The sequence below is a fragment of the Lactuca serriola genome, chromosome 7 (genome assembly GCF_051521515.1).
Source record: "Lactuca serriola cultivar US96UC23 chromosome 7, Lser_US96UC23_V15, whole genome shotgun sequence".
NCBI lineage: Eukaryota > Viridiplantae > Streptophyta > Magnoliopsida > Asterales > Asteraceae > Lactuca > Lactuca serriola.
In genome coordinates this window covers 1,042,730-1,052,916 of record NC_136414.1, presented here as the reverse complement: position 1 = coordinate 1,052,916, position 10,187 = coordinate 1,042,730, and positions in this window count along the sequence as shown.

Sequence of the window (10,187 nt, the reverse complement as noted above, 5' to 3'; positions counted from 1 at the left end):
GAAGATTTGAAGTGGGTCATCCATTCCTAACTTTGAGGGGGAAATGTTGGGGTACAAAGTTATCCATGTATGACTTTGTAAATGGTTTGACTTTTGTAGACCCACTTGCATGTGGTGCATTAGCCTTGTGAAATGAGATAGAGAGTGAGAGAAAGAGAGAGACAAGTAAACACCTCTATATAAGGTGGGTTCATACCACTTATAGACGTGTGCTTGAGAGATGTAAAATTGAGTGTGTAAGTGTGTATTATTTATGTAGATTTAGAACTAGATCCATTTTTGTAACACCATACATAATCGAATGCATCTCTTTAACACCGAAATCACCGTGTTCATTGTGCGTTCTTTAATTCCACAAGCCAAACCAATGTTCATAATTCACATCAAAAGTGCTTAATCTAGTTGTACGTTGGGCGTAACCCAGTATACGTCGCGCGTAGTCCCAATCCCAGTACGCTGTGTGTATTAGGATGCTACGCCGAGCGTACGCATCGTAGATGGGTCGAATCTGTTTTGGGCCTTTGATCCAATTGGGCCTCATTTGATTAATGGGCATGGTATATTTTGGGAATTATGAGTTATATCATCAGTTGTGGGCTATGGATATATTATTTGGGCTTTATTGGGCCAAGAGGCCCTTTAAGGATTTTGGACTTGGACTTTGGACCCATTAGCAAGGGATGGATAATTGGGCCTTATGGAAGGCTTGGGAGTTTGGGTTTCCCTTGGTTATTTAAAGTCCTGAAATTATCTAATATTATTATTCAGCACGGGAGGTTGCGGACTATTAGGAGAGCAACTTTTGTATTCAGCAGTCATAGGTGAGTCTTCTCACCATACCCATGGGTCTAAGGCACCAAGGTCGGCTCATTATGTGGTTGTGATATATGTGTTAGTCATTCTATCATTTGATATGATATTTGATTGTGTGTTTTGCGCCCATGGCATTGGACGTAAGACCATGTAAGGTAGCCCATGGCAGTCCTAGGTAAAGACCATGTGGCGTAGCCCATGGCATTGGATGTAAGACCATGTGGGGTAGCCTATGGCATTGGATGTAAGACCATGTGGGGTAGCCCATGGCACTCTTACAGGTTTTATGTATGCATGGCTTATGTGATATGTGTGTAGCTTTAATTAGCTAAATGGATATGTGTATGTGTAGTGTGTGGTATGCTCTGGGGAACTCTCATGATTTAAATAAGTTGTAATCAATGTTGTTTTGAAAACAAATATGTTGGGATTTCATGGTTTATGCAAATGTCTTTAATTAATTAAAAATGAAAATTTTCTTTGAAAAATTGAGTCTTTACAAAATAGTCCCCGGAGTTAGGTTGTTAGGACGAAGGGTAGGTCAGCACCCCAGAATGGCTTGACATGGGTAGATCAGCACCCCAGAATAGCTTGACACGGGTAGGTCGGCACCCCAGAATGGTCGGACCGGGTAGGTCGGGCACCCCAGAATTGCCCGACAGTATGTATGCTATGTGATTGTATGGTATGTGGAATGATGGGGGAACTCACTAAGCTTCATGCTTACGGTTTTCAGTTTTGGTTTCAGGTACTTCGTTTTTAAAGGTAAGGAATATCGACTCGATCGAAGCGCATCACACTATGGTTTTCCGCACATGAGATCTTTGGGATTATACTCTGATATTGTTTTATGATAACATGTTTTGATTATTTATACTTTGGTTTTGGCATGACATGATATTATGGATGTTTTATTATACTGTTGGTTTTATAAAAACATATTTAAAAATGAAAATTTTAACATGTATTTTTGGGATGTTACATAAGCCATGCCTACATAAAACCTGTAAGAGTGTCATGGGCTACCCCACATGGTCTTTACCTAGGACTGCCATGGGCTACCCCACATGGTTTTACATCCAATGTCATGGGCTACCCCACATGGTCTTTACCTAGGATTGCCATGGGCTACCCCACATGGTCTTACATCCAATTTCATGGGTTACCCCACATGGTCTTTACCTAGGACTGCCATGGGCTACCCCACATGGAATTATATCCAATGCCATGGGCTACCCTACAGGGTCTTTAAACATCCCAAAATTTAAGGCCAAATTTTTTTTTAAATAAGTTATTATAAAACCATAAGTGTAAAAACATCCATAATAACCTCTCATGTCAAAACCAAAGTGTCAATAGTCAAAAATGTTATCATAAAATAATATCAGAGTGTATTCCCAAGGATCTCATGTGCGGAAAACATAGTGTGACGCGCTGCGATCGAGCCGACTCCTTTCCTTTGAGACGAAGGACCTAAAACCAAAATTGTAAACCGTAAGCACGAAGCTTAGTGAGTTCCCCCAAAACCACATACCATACATATCAACATACTGCCTAACATATCTGAGTGTTGGCCTACCCCTTCAGTCACTTTCAACTGGATATTGTCTAGCGTGTAAACACATACTAGCATATTGTCATACATGACCATGAGCCATACATATATCATAATCAGTAAAGATGTTGTGTTCCAAACATAGTCTTGCCATTATGCCACGAGCTGCCACATGGTCTTTCTTGCAAAGTCGTGGGGCCACCCCTTCGGTCTCACAGACAAGTGCGGGGTTGGCTAGCATGTAGATATGCTAGGAAATATGGTGATATTTTTGGTATGTGGTTTTTGGGGAACTCACTAAGCTTCGTGCTTACGGTTTACAGTTTTGGTTTCAAGTACTTCGTCTCAAAGGAAAGGACCCGGCTCGATCACAACACATCACACTATGTTTTCCGCACATGAGATCCTTGGTATTACACTAGATATTATTTGATGATAACATGTTTGACTATTGACACCTTGGTTTTGACATGATAGGTTATTATGGATGTTTTTACACTTATGGTTTTATAATAACGTATTTAAAAATAAAAATTTTGGCCTTAAATTTTGGGATGTTACAAGTTGGTATCATAGCCTTGGTTTGAGGGATTCGGTCACGCTCTCGAGTGTGTCTGAACTCAAACTAAGGACTTGGTATGAAAATTTTCAAAACTAAAATCATTTTATAAAAAGGAGTTTGAAAAGAGAAAAGAACAAGGTGTGTGATGCGTGCAATCAGCCAAGCTCAAGTAAGTTTTCCCCAAGATACCTATACATGTTTTGATATGATATGTTATGATATGATTTTTAAAACTGCATGCTAGATTGGAGATAAGGATCTAGGATGATGCCTTATATGCCTATTGTATGTACTTAAAGACATGTATGTTAGTCTTGATCAGTCAGAGATAGGATAGCCTGTTTAGGTTATGCATGATTGTATGAGCCTTAGAATCTCATGCCAGTATAGATTCCTGATAAGAGGTTAAAATGATTTTATTGTAATATGTTGGTTAGATTTTCCGTTGTCTGAATGATGCTTGCGTTGTGCTTTGGGGGATTCTTAGTATTGTGAGCTAGCTATTAAGTGAATATGCTAAGTCACGTGTGGCACGGGCTGGATAATCTGAGAGTGATAGATTTGACCCTATTGCGCAGCCCTCATTTGAGTCTAACTGTTCTAGGGATGATTCTTTTACTCGAAGGATTATCTAATCTTTGTTTCATGTGTCTATGTTCATAAGATAGCTAGTTGACATTATTGGGAATCTTTTAGCATCTGAGGACTGGGTGGGTTCGGGAACCTAGGAAAGCCTAGGTAGGTTTAGTCGCGCTGTTAGCGAGCATTGAGGGTATCAGTTTGAGAAGGTGACTTGGAGGATTCGGGATGATTCTTAAGGAAAGTATGGATAGGTGTGGAAGTTAGTATTGGACCCGTACTACTGGAAGCACAGGATCCATACTCGAATCGGGGAAAGTCTTGGAGAGTCCGAGAAGCTTGTGGGATAAGGATTCTTTGGTATTTTCGGATCTTCAGAATGTCAGTTCAGTATGATGTGGAGCACCTAAGAATGAGATTCAGATTCTAGTTTCGGCTCAGAAACAGGGCATGGGCCAGTCAATGCGCAACCGCAGAAGTTCATCTCATCGGGGATTACTTGCAGAGTTATGGAAATGGACCTTGGTGGTCTTTTGTTCAGCCAAGGAAGGACTTTAGAAGCTCTTGGTAGTTGTCTCAGGGCTTTTTGGGATAGATTTGTTGCTGGTAAATTAGGGGTTCATTTGAAACCCTAGGTCTGAGAACCCTTAGAATCCATTGAGAAGGAAGATTTTATAGTTGGTTCCTGTCATCAAGACCAGGATTTCGTCAGATGTTCGCGGGTATGTCATCTTTTGCCACTTCAAGGTGGATATTGGGAATCTATATCGCTTCAGAATTATGAGAGAGTTGGATAATTCAGATCTCGAGTAGGTTCTCTTCTATTGCTTGGGTTTATCAAGGATTGTTAAATGCATCCTGCACGTCGAAAGTTCCTTGATGAACCTACGGAGGAACGTATCTAGCGGAGTGGGCTCTACGTGTACCGTTATCATTTTTGATCTTTGTCAGGATCTATGCAGGATTAGTGTTTAGATGATATCAAATCAGGGTTATAGCGATAATTCTCCAAGGAAGATAGAGTTCAATAGTTCTATCATGGTTCAGTTATGGCTGACAGTTGTGTATGGAAGAACTTTGGAGTTCAAGGCACCACCATTGCTAAGAAAGGATTAGTAGCATGAAGATGGGAGTGTTAGTTGTGGGGGTTGGATGCATAAGTGTCCGGTCATAGGATGTTCAAAAGAATGGTATTTTCACATTGGTTGTGTCCGGTTAGAGTTCAGTGGTGCTGCAAGATTGAAAGTGGGGACGAGAATTCGTCAGCTGGGATGAAGATTGAGGCCTCCAATTGTCAACATTGGAGGTGGACTGAGGTGTCAAACTGGACCAGGTTTCATGAGTACTCTTCAAGATTTCAAAGGATGGGCGATCTTAGGATGTAACCGGTGATTGATCACTAGCATTAGTAAGTAGGTTGTCATCAGTGGAATACTAGAAAGCGAGAAGGATTGGGAATCCTTCAATTCTCACAATCCATGAAGACTTATCCGAAGCTAAATGGGGGAGAATCGACCAGTTTTCCAGGAGAAAAAATAGGTGTGAAACTAGGATAAGTTTCGCATCCCCGTCAGGGGGAAAGTCGGTCGAGTGCCCGTCTAGGTTGAGGATTGGGTGTTATTTTGATGTTAACAGATTCTGGAATCTATCAGCCAGCAGCCACAACTTTATCCGTGGTACTTCAGCAGTGTGAGGTGAGTCTTATCACTTTTTGTATGGGTCTAAGGCACAAATTCCAGCCCATTTAGTTTATGTATGGTAGGAAGACTCGGGGGTTAGCCCTAGGCAATATGTATGGAAGACCAAGAGGTGGCTCTAGGCACACTGTATGCTATTATGTATGAAAGACCAGGAGGTGGCTCCTGGCACACTATATATTGATTAGATAAATAGAGTAGTATGTATGATAGTTGTCTTTATGATGCTTGCATGGAAGACAAGGAGGTGGCTCTTGGCATTTGTCTGTGAGATCGAGGGTGTGGCCCCCAACTTGGCAAGAAAGACAACATGGCAGCCCGTGGCATAATGGCAAGAATATGTTTGGCACATAGCATCTTTACCGATTATGATATATGTATGGCTCATGGTTATGTATGACAGTATGCGAGTTAGTGTTTACATGCAACACAGTGTCCGGTTGAAAGAGACCGAAGGGGTAGGCCAGCACCCAGATATGCTAGGAAGTATTTGTTGGGTTTTGAGCATTCTAAAACTCCTAAGTGTACATGCAACCCTAAATACCTTGGATCTATGTTTTCTCTATTATACATACAAATATGAACATCCAAGGTATTATCCTAATCTAGCATACAAAACAATGAATATAACAAGATATAATACATACCTCTTTGATGTACAATGTCTTCATGAAGCTTGAGTGCCTAGTGCCTCAAGTGTGACACCTCAAATGGTTCACACAACATCAATTGCTTTTGGAATAACCTTGAGAGAAATGTAGAACACTAGAAATCGGCTAGCCCTTCTCTATAATGATACTAGTGCCGATTTTGGTCAAGAATAAGATGCATATATAGTTAGGGTTACACCATGTAAACCCTAATTGACATGGCCTTTCATTTCCATGATCCATGGGTACAAAAACACCATGGAGCATCCATGAAGCATCATATGGGTTTTAGCCCAACTAGATAATCCATGGAGCATTAGCCCACTATATAAGTATGGATGATTTACACAATCAACGCATATATTTAATTAGTCTTCTTTTCACCAATTAATTAATCCTAGATTAATTCTTGATCAATACTAATTATATAATCTTATTAATATATTAGAACATATAATATTATAACCAACCTTAAGTGTTATTTCTCTCATTATAGTCTATCCAAATTCATGATGCCATGCAACCCAAATGGACCATGTCGGGTCGGGTCAAGTCTTACCAATTATAGTTATGGACTTAGACATTAATCCAACAGTCTCCCACTTGGATAAGTGTAAAACTATTATAGCGTATGACTTCAGGAACCAACTGGCAATCGTAGCTCCCAAAAGCTTCTGTCGAACTATAACCTTGCCGATGAACTCTGACCTTTGTCAATGACTTGTCCATTAGATAAGGGATCATATATTCCTCCATTCTATATATCATATGGACTGAGACATGGATTATAATCATTCTCTCTGTCCATTTGTTGTTTCCCGATTTCTGATTTATGACGACTGACTAATTGAACAAATCAAATCAGTCCTGGCCCGGCCGAGCACTTCCATTTGTCATCATCAAATTATCGATGGGCCCACAGATAACGCTTTTATCCCGAAGGTAAAAGGAATGGATAAACTTCGACTCATATGGCTTGTTCTACTACTTGTTGAATCATACACAAAGGCACGTTTGATAACACCGAGTTACGAATGTGTTTTCGTGCAATCAATGTACAACCAACTCATAGTAACAACTCATATCTCTAGGTTTGAAGAATATAAGATATTATCGTCTCATGATCACTCGTGATCAAATCCAGGAAGTGATTCCAATGAGCGCGGTTTGAATCCAATACTCAGAACTTATGAGCACTCATGAGTGTTGTAGCCCTTTTTCCAACATCTTAGACCGCTACAATCCAACCCATGACAGTCTTGATTCATATCTACTTCCAACATATGACCGACTGTAGATGGTTTGAATAACTTAGTCATTCCGGAAGAATAACCTAGTTTATTCTAGAAGTCAAAACATGCCAAATGAAACAGAAGAATAATTGAATCCAATATGGTATCAAAACCTATGAAGATAAATAAAACACCTTTTATTTATCACCATATGATTACACATTATTCATTGTATACTGTTTCAGCTATCAACTTTATTCTTGAATTTAAAACAATAGTTGTCCCATGCTCCAAGCATGTACACTATGTTTTCTAAACACTAGTCATGCCATACACCAAGTATGCATATTATGTTTGTCTATGATCTTTACTTTGTGAAATAGATCAATTGAACATAACTCCAATGATCCTCTTTTCACAGTCCCAAATCCTTACTGCAAATGCAGCATTCCAAATTCATGCCATTTACTAAAATCTGTTAGATTCTAAACTTATATGCATTGATCCTCTTCTAATGATTATGCACAAAGTTAGAAAGACTTAACAACAACCATTACAGAGCATTCAAAAGGATATCAGCTCCTTGGAAACATCCTTCTTGCACTAAGTTTCCTAATCTTACACATATTGAATAATTTCTAACTTTGAAACATTTCCATATACCATTTTAACTATTACTTCTGAACAAGAGTTGCCTCCTTACAGAATATGTCAATATGGTCCTTCCAGAATTATCACTATACTTCCAACTGTACTTGAGCAACCAATATTTGGTAAACCTTAGATTGTCCTCGACAATTGTTTAATCCTTTTAGTCATATCCAATTCTAGACCTTTTCCCTTATTAATGCCCTAAGCATTTGGAAAATTTTAGAAAGGATGAATATAGCACATGTAATCGATCCTATATCCGAAGCATATGGGACAGGATTCATGATGTCTCACATAAAGACTAAACCAGTCTTTTGCTATAACATTTCCATTTCTATTTGACAAGTTCTCATAATTCAGATTATGAAAAGGGATGCCATAATCATAATCGAATTTTAGAACGCAAATAATGGACCCATATACAGAATTTCCTTATGTTGAGCCATTCCAACATGAAATTCATATATATATATATATATATATATATATATATATATATATATATATATATATATATATATATATATATATATATATATATATCCTTGATTAAATGATTAAAACCTCATGATCTAAGCTTATAGATTTGAGATGAAGTATAATTTCCTCTCCCTTAATTATAGCAAAACAACTCTTTCCCAATTGAAACTTTTGTTTCCTATAATTACCATTGCTAACTTGCAATACTTATCATAATTATCATGCTCCCACTAACATGATGATTATTAGCATAACACTTATGCTCCCACTAGCTTTGACATGTACTCAGAAATCAGCTGGACTTCTAGAAATCAATACTTTATTGACTTTCTTACCAAAGTTCAGATTTCTGATACTAGATTGCTTTGATAAAACTTTATCAAAATCATACACCTTGCCTTAGATAGCACACTTGTGTGTCTAAACAATTTTAAGAACTATGAAAAGGGATGTCGTAATCATAGTCTCGATTGTTTAGACCTTTGCCACTATTCACAAGTCCATGTTAGTGTGCCGGTTAACCACACATGCTCCACTAACGCCTTTGAGAATGCAAATATCATAATTGCTATCTAGCTAAAATCTACTTAGTGAAAGTATTTCCTCACCATCATTTTCATGAATCGGAGAGAAACCTTATGACACTTAGATTTAATGGTGTATGTGTTATTATTCATGTGAATTGTCAAAACCATAGTCACAAGACAAGGATAATGACAAATCCAAACTCATATGGATTAAACTTGTGCAATCTTAAATTCTTGCCACCTGACAGCTCAAGGGCCTGCCATTGCTTCCAAGTTGTTGTGCTACCAATTGAGAACTCTGGACTCCGATTTAGGCGATTCAAGATGTTTCGGAAATTAGACACAATTATCTACAAGTTTCGTGTTTTGAGTTTTCACTAATTCAGTCGTTTTCCAATTCAAAATCAACGTGGAAGTTGGGGTTAGTTTGCTGGAAGAGTTCCAATTCGAAAATAAGGTGCAATGTGGTAGACTAAAGTTGTACAATGGTAAAAGTGAAAGATCAAGTGCTAAAGTTGTTCCATGCGGAAAGTTAAAAGCTAGGGGCTAAGGTTGCACCATTCATGAAAGTTGGAGGGGCAAGATTGTATTATGCTTTATATATATATATATATATATATATATATATATATATATATATATATATATATATATATATATATATTACGTGATCAATTGGGGGATTCGGACGGGAGATACAGAGAGGAAACCACAAGAAAAACCTACGCAAAGAAACCTACACTACCGTCGTTCCTTACACCTGATCCACCATAACAATCTTTCTCAATTATCATCCATGCACAACTAAAATAAAAGAAAGAGGGCATGTACGTCAGTGACGCAAAGAAACAAAAGTTCTGTTTTTGACTTCCCTGTGTAACCACGACAATTGGGTGCAAAACAATCTGGTGTTTTATTTTCCTTTTAAAGTCTTTACCTTTGAAATTAGATATGATTTTAAGTTATTTAAATAATTAGGATTTGAGTAATGATGATGTTTAACTTTTATTTGCTCACTGTTATGGTTTTTGATTTTAGTTTAATGGAGTAAACTTTTTTGTGGATTTGGTTGACCAGGGCCACATGGTAATTTTAATGTAGTTGATTTTGTTTGAACCAATTTTGTTGAAATCGAATAGCATATTCAAATGTGTGCTTATTTAAAAAATGTGAATTTTGACCGGTAATTTTGATTTTGGCTAGCACTTGATCAACATTAGTTAGGTTATTTTGCTTGGTTACAATTTTAATATTTACATGCAATATTGACATCGAGAGAAGCTGTATTTGGGACATCGTTTGAATATAAATGTGAGGTTTCATTATCTTGCTTAAACTTAACATAGACGTGTGTTAGGGCATTTTTAACAAAACCATTGAACTTAATGCTTTTTAAAATCATGAACTACATAGAGATATGAGTGAATGTTTTTAAATTGAA